This window comes from Bombus fervidus, chromosome 1 (assembly GCF_041682495.2).
Source record: "Bombus fervidus isolate BK054 chromosome 1, iyBomFerv1, whole genome shotgun sequence".
NCBI classification, from domain to species: domain Eukaryota; kingdom Metazoa; phylum Arthropoda; class Insecta; order Hymenoptera; family Apidae; genus Bombus; species Bombus fervidus.
The window spans coordinates 12,531,818-12,543,676 of record NC_091517.1 but is presented as its reverse complement, the minus strand read 5'-3'; the positions used below and the strand labels follow the sequence as shown (position 1 = coordinate 12,543,676).

At 42.1% G+C, this 11,859-nt stretch overlaps 1 protein-coding gene across 6 annotated transcripts in view; it reads left to right on the top strand.

Moving 5' to 3' along the window:
- LOC141445772 (uncharacterized) overlaps positions 1 to 11,859 on the top strand; it is a 109,720-nt gene that overhangs the window by 24,417 nt on the left and 73,444 nt on the right. The window contains exon 3 of one of the 6 annotated variants that reach the window (XR_012453379.1): positions 2,075 to 3,181. The exons of the other annotated variants lie outside the window; for them this stretch is intronic. The gene's annotated coding sequence lies outside the window, so the exon portion shown is untranslated. Of the gene's footprint in view, positions 1 to 2,074; positions 3,182 to 11,859 lie in introns of those variants that run through there. 6 annotated transcript variants of the gene reach the window in all.

Here is an 11,859-nt window from a genome sequence, read left to right as displayed (position 1 = left end):
ATTCTTTGCCACCGAGTTAATTCTATATACCCAGGTTTGTTTAACTCCTCCGAATCTCCGGCCCTTCGACAAACTTCGTTTACTCAGAGATAAACATCTACCGCGGGCTAGCGTTGCAAACGTTACAGGTGCCTACGGTTGATGTTAATCCGGCTGACAGGAACGTGGGTCCCATTAGGGCCTGCGAAAAAAGAGCCGACCAACCCCGTTCCTTTCTCACTTTCATTGTCGTTGCCCGAACACCCCTCCGTTCTTTTATCTTTTTCCTTGGTTCTTTTTTTCCTTCGTTTTTCTCTACTCTCATCCCGTTCGTCTTGCGCTTTTCTACAATCTTTTGTAGCCCGCTGAAATTTTTACGCTTCTTTCATCCACCACGCCCGTGTGCTATAATTATTCGGCGAGAAAAGACACTCACCCTTTTATACGGTTTATTCTTATCATCCGCATAGTTGATTAACTCCACGTTTTTTGTGTCTATGCAATGATTCACGTTCAAACGAATACAGGATCCCGGTGTACGCTGCCGACTACGTAAAACTTTCCCGTTTGATATAATATTTCGTGCAGCGATACGACGCGTTCTTTCCAGCGTGTACGAACTACGCAAAAGAAAAAAGGCAAGAAAAAGGACGCTGGCTGTTGACTAAACGAGAAGAAATATTACGCGCGAACAACGCGATAGAGTCGGTGATCGTTTGCTTTAAATTATCGGTTATTTGCGAAACCGTTCGTTCGAGCGTGCGTCTCGGAACGCGCCCCGCGTAATTTTTCACCACGTCGGATGATTACACGATAATATGCGAATTCGCTTGGATCACGGTGAAACACGCGAGAGTCGAACGAGCGAGCGAACATAAGGGGTCCTTGTCCGACATCAGGACCGCCACTGTTTTCGACAAAAATGGATTGGAACCCAACGTTTACTCTCGTACCGTTTCTCGGTGGCAGGTCAACTTGACTTCTTCGACCTTTTCGGCTGCCACGCGACGAAATGTAACCGTGAAGACATTAACTTTCCAGATACGGCGGAGACCGTCCGATCAGAATTCGTAATTTCGAATAATCGACGACAGAAGGCGGCCTGCTCTGCTCGCCGGGGAAATTTAGAGCGGGTGTCCCGAATATGTAAGCTCTTTCGTTCCGTTTCCTTCGACGCGGCCCGTCGAGATTAACCTTCATCGTCGGAAGTAAGTTTTCGAATCTCGGTTAAGTTTCCGACGTCAAGGAATTTGCATGGTGCGGTAGACTGGCATTTAGTAAATTACGGAACTTTTCTCCGTAGACGATCTACCGTTATCTTTGTCTCGCACCACCTTTTCCCTTGTTCTTTCCTCTTTATCGATCTATTTCCCTTTCTGTCTTGCCCCCCGTCGCCACCCTCCCATCCACAGAGACTTATCCGACGTCGTTCTTTTAATTTTCCAGCCGTTTCTTTCACTTTCTTCTAGCCGCGCACTCCTTTTTTATCCATTTCTCTTGTATTTTTCATTCTTCCCTCGTCCATTCCTTTAGTAGAGTGCGTTGAGACATTCACGGGTAGAACCGTAATGCGGGCTAAGAGAAGGAAAAAACGTTTGATCAACGTGTGTCTAAGACGATGTTCTCCTGGTCGTGGTGATGTATGCCGTTTTTCTCCCATTTACCATACTTTCAACGATCTTCGTAAATATACACATGTACGCTACACAAAAAAGCTGCCGACACTTTCTCAACCTCGCGCAACTTCTTTTACATCGACGTTGTTACGCTCGTGTTTCTCCATTCACCAACTTCTTTTATAAATTCATTCGATCTGCCTTGTACCGCGAATCCAACAGAATCATTCGTGTCGAAAATAAAACTCAAACAGCAACTACGTAACATTCCGCGCTGAAGGAGTTTCAATTCAATTTTTAAACCCGCGAAGTAGTACGTATCTTCGAAGTTAGACCTCTCAACGTGCCGCGCGTTTCTTATCTCTTTCCTCTTCGTTCTTTCATTCTCGTTGTCTTCTCCTCTTAGTGCCATTTTCTATCCCTCCGCGTCTATCAATCCGCCACCTCCATTTCTCATTTTTATTCCATGCTTTTTTCAGCCATCGCACGCGCTCGCTCATTCTACCAATCTTCGTGGCTCGAACAATTTACCTTACGCTCAGCCAGGGATTTATTCCCCGAAGCGCGACGTCGCTAACTTTATGGAAACATCGCGCACGTCGTTCACGGATTCCTCTTTCGAGAGGCTCTCTCTTCAAGACGATGCGATGTGTAGAAAAAAACTGGCTCACCAGAGCTCAAATCGACTCGCCTCTTCACCTCCAGACGTCCCACGGTTGCGTGGCCAGTCCGCTGGAAAATCTGCCGCTTTTCAGCGACATCCTCGGTCGAGGGAACACGACTCTTCGGATTCCGTCTCGCGACGAGATTCGTGCGACGCATCGATAAAGATAAAGTTTGCCAGACGATAAAGTTCCGTCCGCGGCAAAAACACCCCTCTCGCCACCCCGTGGCTGGCTATTCATTTTCCTGGAGGGTTGCCGCGCGCTTTTTAACGCGCTGGGGTTGCGAGCTGCACTCCCCCGTTCGCCGCTGGTGCACCGTTGAAAAATATTAATATCGTCGCACTCCGCGCCGTGGAATACACCGGGGTTATCGACGCGGTTGATTCTTCTGTTCTCTGGCGTTTGAATGAGAAAGGGGGTTGCGAGCTCGCCGTGGAAATTAGTGGAGTGTCTGTCGAGTATATTTCGACGTGTATGGTTTAGGGAAATGCTGCTTTGGTTATTGTCAGCGCAGAGGATAGTTCGAATTGTTGATAATTTTGAAGAGAAAAGTAATGCGTCATTTTTCTTAGGAAAAATTTAATTTTTGGAGAGTTTAATAATATGATAAAGAAATGATAAAGAAGCGAGAATGAAGGATTTAAAAAGTAAACGGATCTGTAAGTTCGTGATAAATATGTAAGCTCGAGTGTACTATTTATCGTGATCAAATAGTATAGTATATTTCATAGCGTATATTATGGTTAAATCGTTATGAAATTTTTAATTATTTCGCAAATATGAAAAGAACGAAGCTTTTTTCAGAATAAAGTTATAACTACCAATTAAAGCTAATATTAGAAAACTAAAAGTGAAATTTCTCATGTTATTAATAACTCTATCCATCATTTCGTCTTACAGACAGCTTTTTTAAAAAGCTTCCCGATTATCTCTTTATCTTCAAGATTTTCTTCGTTTTTAACAACGATATTGACAATACACGCTTTCAATCCTTTTCTACGAAATAAATATTAATAATCACGTTATACAGAATAGCATTTAACATGTGAAATAGCTTGGTTGATATTTAAGGACTTGCCCGAGTCTTTCTTTGTTTTTATTGTTAAAAGCCTAATAAGATTATAAATGGAGTGAAATTATCAAACAGATATCGAGTTGGCGCATGTGAAAGAAATATCGTATCTTTCAATAAATTCAAAAATTTATTACATATGCTCGAAGTTTAAATTATCAAGCGTTTATCATGGAAGAAGAAATTTTCTGTAAATCACGTAGATATATTCAAAGATAAGGAGATTTATAACAAAGATATTAAAATGTCGTTATTGATCGTCGTAAATAATCAGAATATTCGTGTGATTTATACGAGACCAAAAAAGCTGTAAGAGACGAAATTTTGTTACATCTAAGTCTTAATAATTTTTGAATTTTACAACTGACTGAACTAGTGAATCTAAGATAATGAAACTATATAGCTAGTTTGTAATCACTTACATGAAATGTTTGACGTTTTCGAGAAGCTACTCACTCGTGGTTAGACGTTTATTCGTAGGAATAATATTTCGCGTGCATTAATCTAGCAATATTGGACAAATGGAATTGGTAGAATTGGTTATTTTACGACACTAATTGTTAATCTCGGCTACACGTCTATATTCCAAATTCATGCGATACCATCACGATGAAATACCACGTGAAAATAATCGAAATTTGAATTACATTGTGTGTTATCATTATGATAGGATGTAACTTGCATATTCATACAGAAGTTTGTTAACCGAAATCTCGATTTGTACCCTTATCTTCTAACATAGACTGCTATAGATTCACCACGAATTCGAACGTTAGTTTAAATTCTAACTTTAGTTTCAAAATTGAATAATCAGATAGCATATTACTAAAATATCTAAAGTATGGTACTCTACTATGTTAAATTTTATATGATATTGCGCCAATTAACGGTTAATAGGAATATTACGTAAACATCGAAAGATTACAAAGCAGCTACTTGATTGTCAAGAGCATTCAAAGAAGGTTTAATATAACAGCTAACTAAAATTCTGCAAACAGATTAGCCAATTACGCGAACAACTATGAACGACCAAAAACTCATCTACTTAAAGAAAATTCGCAAATTGAATAGCAAGTTAGTTCTCAAGGGTTATAATAAGCGCACGACGAAATATGATATAACAGGTGCAACCGTAACGAACTCGTGGTTTGTTACCCTCCTCCGTTGAGATTTATCATCAGGCGACGCAACAAACTGCTACTTTGATTCGTTTACGCTTTGATGCTTCACCGACTATAAGGAAGCGAAAACAAAAAAAAAAAAAAAGAAAAAAAAAACGGGGAAAAGAAAAGAAGAAATGGAAGGAAGAAGAAAAAGAAGGAGCAGAGATAGAAAGACAGAGAAACAGATATTCGGTAGACCTGTAAAGTGCAACAAAGCGATTGTAGATCAAAAGGAAGATCACAGTACGACATGTTCCGCGTTTCCTTTCAACTACCGGTGTTCGTGTACAAATTCCTGCCACTTTGTGCGTTTCTATCAACGGCACCGAAACCGCCACCTTGAAACTCCATCTGTTGAAACAACGAGCACGCCACTCGATTCGAAAACAGCAGACCCCGTGGATGGAAGCCAATATCCGGCGACGTTGTTTCGCGTGTGTTTTACACCGTTACACACCGGGGTAGTAGAGCTAGCTGCGTTTAAATAATTCTTGGCCACGCGTTTATACTCCGCTTCCCTCGCAATGCAGATGGGAAGGAGAAAAAAACACCGTCACCACTCAATGACTTGGATATACTATTTCGACAGAGTGAAACTTCTGTTTGAATACTCGTAACGCGTCGTTCAGCCTAAGAGTTCTTAAGTGCGGATGAAAACTACCCCTGAACGAGGTGAGAGACGAAAAGGGGGACGCGAAGCTAGAACGAGCCAGACGAAGAAAGCAGAGGAAGAAAGCAGAGGAAGAAGAAGAAAGAGTAAAAGAGGAAGAGGGGAAAAATGGATACACGCGATACGAGTATAAACGTCGCACGCAGCTACAGCTGCATCAGACTTCTCTGCATCTTTCTCATCGCGCACTCTTCGAAGCAAAGAAAGAGACCGAAAGAAAGAGAGAGAGAGATAGTTGCTCCGTCGTTGCTTTCCGCGCGTCTGCCTGCTTCACTTCGTCTCGCTGAATTTCTTTCGTTCCTTGCTACGTCTCGTCGATTGATAACACTGTCGCCCTCGACGGAAATATTCTTGTACGTTTATGGCTCATGCATATGTAAAATTTCAATGTCGCTGCACCCTCTCACCCCCCTGTTTTATTCCACCGTTGCTCTTTCTCGCCGCACTATCTTCGCCCTTCCCTCTGCGTTCGTTCCTTAATTCTATGCCAGACGGAATATACGCGCCGTAAAAACTGTCCGTTTGTTTTTACTGTTATACTCTTGTCGGAAGAGTTGCAGCCTGCGTACCGAATTTGCATCATAAATAAGGCATTTTGAATGGTAAGAATTTTTCTATTTTCCTACGAGATCGTAAAATCGCTCGGACGATGGAAAAAGCTGATCTTGTACTTTCTCGTTCCCCTTTTCTTTCTTTTTTCCTTTCTCGTCCTAGCTAACCTTCTGCGACCCGTATCTCTTCTATGATAATTCGCTGCTGAATAAGCGAACTGTATATCGTACCCCTTTTTTTCTCTCTTTCTTTGCTTTCTATCCTTTTTTCCTTTTACTGACCATGTTAATTCTAGGATGAACATCGATATGACTCGTCGTTTCATCGTTGTGGACAACGCAGTTATCACCGACGTTGTTTATTTTCGCGTAAAATAGTGCTTCTATCACGCGGTTTGATACATTCGCTAAATAGCGAGCACGAGTTCTTTTATTGCCACGTGATTACCGGTTGGACGGTTTCCAGAGCGGACTATATCGAAAGACTACATCTGTAGATGGAAACAGATAAATTGTTTCGATGCATATTATAGGAACGATGGATTCGCGATTCATCATGGCACGAGAACACGGACAGAAATATAGTTTACCATTGTCACGCGATGTTTCTCGTTACGATCCGACAAGACTGACGTTTCAAGATAACATAACGCCATTTAGTTGTACGGCCCGAATGTGTTAGTCGGACCGAATGGATTCTCTGCGCTCGAGTTAATGTCACGTTAAGAGCGTACTGTTGCAAATTTGGGTGTCAACAAACGCTACTGTGGAATGGAGACACTTTAATATTTGTGCGTTTGATCGGAACGTATATAGAATTGTTTACTTATAAAGTATAACAAAATTACTTCGTATTTACATGTGCGTACAAAGTGCATATTTCGTACTTTGCTATCGTTCTTAGAATATTTAGAGATTTTTATTTCTTTCAAATTCCAATTTCATGTATCATTGTCTTATTACAATTTTTAATGGAATATTTATAGGTTTAGTGTTCATATACTATTTTCGTGTTACTTTCAACTATCATAAAAATCTAAAACACGCTGTATGATATGCGTTTTCTTTTTTTCACGTATCTATTCAAGAAGATTTCGTTCAACTTGGCTCAGCTGTATTTTTAAAGTGGCGAGAAACAAATTCAATTTCATAAACAGAATGATTATTCAAATATTGAAGAAGATATCAAATGAAAGACGAGATGATAGATTGCCGCCATCAGCAGCATGACTAAGCGTTTATCAAAATTTTCATAGAAAATCTGCTGGTTCCACGAGAAGTCGATAAGGTGATCGTGAAAAGCTTTTCCACAGAGATATTTTACCTCGCGTAGAGTCGCTGCCGAGAACGAGAAATTCAAAGATTATTCCTAGGTAATCATTTTATCTGGTATCGCAGCCCGGCAGAAAACATCGCTATAGATTCATCAGACTTATATAAATAAGCCCTGCAATACGTTTAACTTAATAACGCTCGAGTTTATGTAACTTCATACATCTGGATTCCATGCTAGAACTTCCAAAGTATAAAACTTGTACCTCTGAGGTACAAGAAATAACAGGAGTAACAAGAAATTACAACGAAAGTCGTATGTAAAATTGCATAATGCAAGAGAAGAAACAGACCTCTCTTCATATACTTTACTTAAATTCTTCAAAATCCACTGACACAGGCCTGTAAAATTTAAACAGTTAATATAGAAATATAAACTAACTTACGAATGCACTTGAAATAGTACTTTTATGTCTTCTTGAAATTTCACCAGCTACGAGATATCTATGTACTGCAAGTACAACGTCCCGTTACAATTTTCTCTACAACATTTGTAATAAGAATATGTTCGTAAAAGGTGTGTGCAAGCGTCCAAATACACATGCAAGCTCATGTACGTATATCATATTAATACCTTAAAACTACTATGAAAAATGATAAATATATCATTCTGTTAGTTGCATCATTAAATTCAAATTCCTCGTACGAATTATCGAAACACGATTATTTTATAGTTTCGTTTTCTCGTAACATCGCTTTGCTCACTACGGAAGATTTCACAACGTTATTTTATTTACAGATGATCGAACCGAATACTCTGAATGCCTAACGAGCTAAAACCACACTATCGCTTTGCTTTGTATAAAAAAGAAGTGGGAACGAGTAAAAAAAAAATAGCCACCCTTTAAAACATTTTCACGCCAGCGTTGAGAAAGAAACTATCAGTCGTATATGACATCGAAGCTTTCAGAAAAAAAAAGAATGTTCCATTTTCACCGCGTCGCAACAACGTCGAAACACCGAAGCCGCGTTTTCCTGTCTCGCACCATCGGGGATCGGACCGGGGCAGAAACTACAACGGCCGAATCGTTGGAAGAACGGACAGAAACGATGGCGATATGGCAGAGCGTTGGCGGCGTGCGACCGTGATCTGGCAAAAACGTGAAACCATTACGGTAAAAGTGAACCGTTGGGAACCGCCGCCGGTTACCGGGAGTTAAACTCGATAATTTGACGCGACGAGCAATTTTCGTTTGCACGAGACGTCGACGCGACGGCCGGCTTTAACTTTTCCATGGATCGTCGCTGAGAGAAACTTTTCCCGTCCCTGGGATGGATAATTAAGAACGTTACGGTAACGTACGTGATTCGAAGATAATTGGATGCTGTGTGACGGGCACAGTGTTTTGATGCAGTCGTTTGCTACCCATTTTCAACCCCTTACACCCTTCTGTTACAACCTCGTTGCTCTCTATCCTTTTCTCCGCCTCGTTTCTTTTCTCTCTTTCTCTCTGTCTCTCTCTTTATCTTTGTCTCTGTCTTTGTCTTTGTCTTCACGCCATCACTGGCAACGTCCCGCCCCGGTTACCTATCCATTTCCGTGGAAAGTTAATTTGTAGAAACACGCCAGTGAAACACATAGAATAAATACGCCTCTCTGTTTAACGTGCCGCTCGTGCAGGCATGCTATATCAGTCTCGTTTGTCATGCACGAAGCAACAGCAACGACGTTATCGCGTTCGCGATTAATATCCCTCGACAAATTGAGGCGGCAGGCAAAAAAGAACACGGCCATCGGGAGAAGGAGGATTCGAGTGTGCGGATTGTTGTTCCGTTTTCGACGTGTTCGATTATTCCCGAACGAAATATTCGCTGATGACGCGAATTAAATTTCCTTTCGTCCAAGAATTATCCACGGGGTTTCGAATGGTACTTCGTTTATTGATTTTGTAATTATCAGCATCAAGGTTTCCTTGTTACACGAGTCGGATAATGGTAATCTATGGATCTATCGAACGTTTGTTTTCTACCCCGCTTGTTTTTCTAACGAGCTAGGTTTTTATGTCGGTTTCTGCTTCAATTTGAACATCGATAATATGATAGATAACTGTTTAGTATCGACGGTCTGTATCATTGATTAATCTAGTCCTCTGTTAAAAGCTATATTTCCGAGTTTAATTAATTACCAGAATAACGGTGATAGAAACGATCGCAATTCGCAATTGGGGGTTTTCAGTAAGCTTTTTTAAAAGATAACATTTATAACTGTTTGTATAAATTTTGTTTGATTAATAAACTAAATTTAACAAAATTATATTTTGGTGCAGTTTGGAATTAAACATTGGATATATCGGTCTCATTTTAAGAAGATTAACAAATTTATATCAAGATTATTTCAGCTGAACATTCTGAAAGGCTGTGTAAATTTTGAAACTCGAATACATCGTGTTTAAAATGTATCGCAGTTCACGTTCGAACAATTTTTTAGGCGAGCCTTTTAGCAGGTCTCGGGAATGGCGTTAGAAGGCGTTAAGCCTGAACAAGTGAATTTCTCTCGGTAGTTGCGCTCTTTCGTACTTTCGACAGGACGGATTCAAGAGGTCACGCGTAAATATCCAAATTCGACTGGATTGGACAGCAGCTTCTCCTCTATTTTCCCATTCGGTGCTCAATCAAAAAGCACTCCATCAGAATTCCCTTTGCCTCTGGCTCCTCGTAGCCGCCGCACGACAATTAACACAGTCGTTAGAAAGCAGTTCGTGGCCTCGATATCCGACTTTCTATGCTCACTCTTTCCTCGACGTTCCAGCGGCAGACATTCCTATCCCTATTGTACTTATTTTTTCAACGCTGAAAATGTCACTAGTATAGCCTGTAAGGCAAAACAATCGGGTCACTGTTACGACGCGTTTGTTGACGAGGAACAAGTGGTAGGAACGAAAAAGAAAAAAAAGCAAAGACAGAAGAAAAAGAAAGGGACGAGAAGAAAAGAAAAGAAAAGAAGGAAAAAAGATGCACAGGAAGCGAGCAAAGAGAAGGTCGTGGGAAAGGAAATAACGAAAGAGAAGAGAACACAGAAGAGAAATCATGATGGTAGAAAGGAAGACCGAGAGAGCGAGAGGAGCAAAGATTCAAAGCAGCACGGCCTTACTACGATAGAACCATTCTAATTGGGGCAGATGTTAATTAAGGCACGCTTAGGCGAAGGCGACGAGACGGCGACGATGTGGACGGGACTTTGTTCGTGAAAATAATGATCTTCCCATTATCTGCCACTGCCGTCTGTCCTCCCTTAACCATTGTCTTCTTCATCGTCCGCGTTATCGTCTTTATTGTTCCCTTCGATGCGAGTTCCTCTTCCTTCTTCGTCTTCTTTTATTTCTCCCTCCCCGTCGTCCTTCCTGATCCGCGAATGAATTTGCGGGGGTAAACGAATAGATCGTTCGAGAAGGAAATGAATTCACCGGGGCACGCGCCATCCTAATTTTTTTTAATTCCCCGGCGAAATTAAGAGAGGTCCGGGCAATTTAAATTCGATTGAACTTTCGTGCTGATCGTTCTCTTTCGCCTAGGGACGGACAGGGAGGGGTGTCGAAGGAGGATGCGCACCATCGACGATCTTTTGTGCCCGAGACCTATTCATCAAACCGCACCGGTATCAGGGGCTATCGTGTATCATCTTCCGTAAGCGGAAACGAAATTACCGTGCATTCCCTTCGGGGCCTTCGTACACCTGCATTACCGGAATCCAAGGCCGTAAACCGTGCAGCGACATTTGTCCTCGCGGCCGTCCCGCATTACCGTAAATTAATTTACAACTTCCTCTCGGCTTGGTTAATATCCGTGGTAGCCGTGCGTGTGATAGACCGATAAAGTCACCGGTAATTGGATGACGTACAAACGGTGCACTTCAACAAGTGTCATCCGATCTCTGAAAGCAACTCGGACGAGCGGAGCTAACGTCGTTGTCGACGCCGTGTCGTCGTTGTGCCCATCTGTCATCGGGATAATACGATTCGATTAGAAATATCGCTAACAACGTCGCAAGCCTCGCGACGCTGCGTCGAGGGGGGATGATTAATGAAAGGCACCATCTCCACACCCCCTCATCCCCTGCCAACCACTTCCTCTCCCACTTTTCTCTTTTTCTCCACCTCCGTCATCCACCTTTGCTGTGCCTCCTTTGATGGATGAAACTTCTCGACCTACGTAGAAAATACAATTTCAGTATACGCGCCACTGTCGTGATACCTGGCGATTTAACGAGACGCCCGGTGAGCTTGCGTTTCTTTTTCACAGGGCTCAACGCCATCATCATTAACGCTTGCTCGCGTGTGTACACGCGGAACCGCGTATGCGTGTACACCACGTTTAGAGACAGTCGCGACATTATACGCGGTGTAATTAACGAGAGCTCGACGCTTGCCCTACGATTCCGTTTGTCCTCTTTCCCGTTTTCCGTCTTTTCGCCCGTTTTCCTCGTTTCCCAACGTTTTCTCCCTATCCGCCCCTCTTTCTAGCGACCTCTGCGTGTTTCACCCCACCCCATCGCTTCTCCGCAACCATTCTCTCTCCTGTCTCGATCCCTTGGGGTAACGGTCGCGATTTTATTTTTCACGAGTGCCAAGTGCCGGTAATTGAAAGCGATTGCAGTGTACTTTCCTCGATATCGATTACCGCCCCGAGCGACTTTACACAATTTATCCTTGAACCAGTTCACCCCTGTGTTCCACGTGTTCGCGTTAATGAATGTCTTCCTAGTCCGATGCACGAGCCACCCCGAACGATTGCTATGTTGTCATACTTTCTTTATCGCGTAACCCTCTAAGCGACGGACGATATGCATCGAGGACTTCAAAGACAATCGTTCA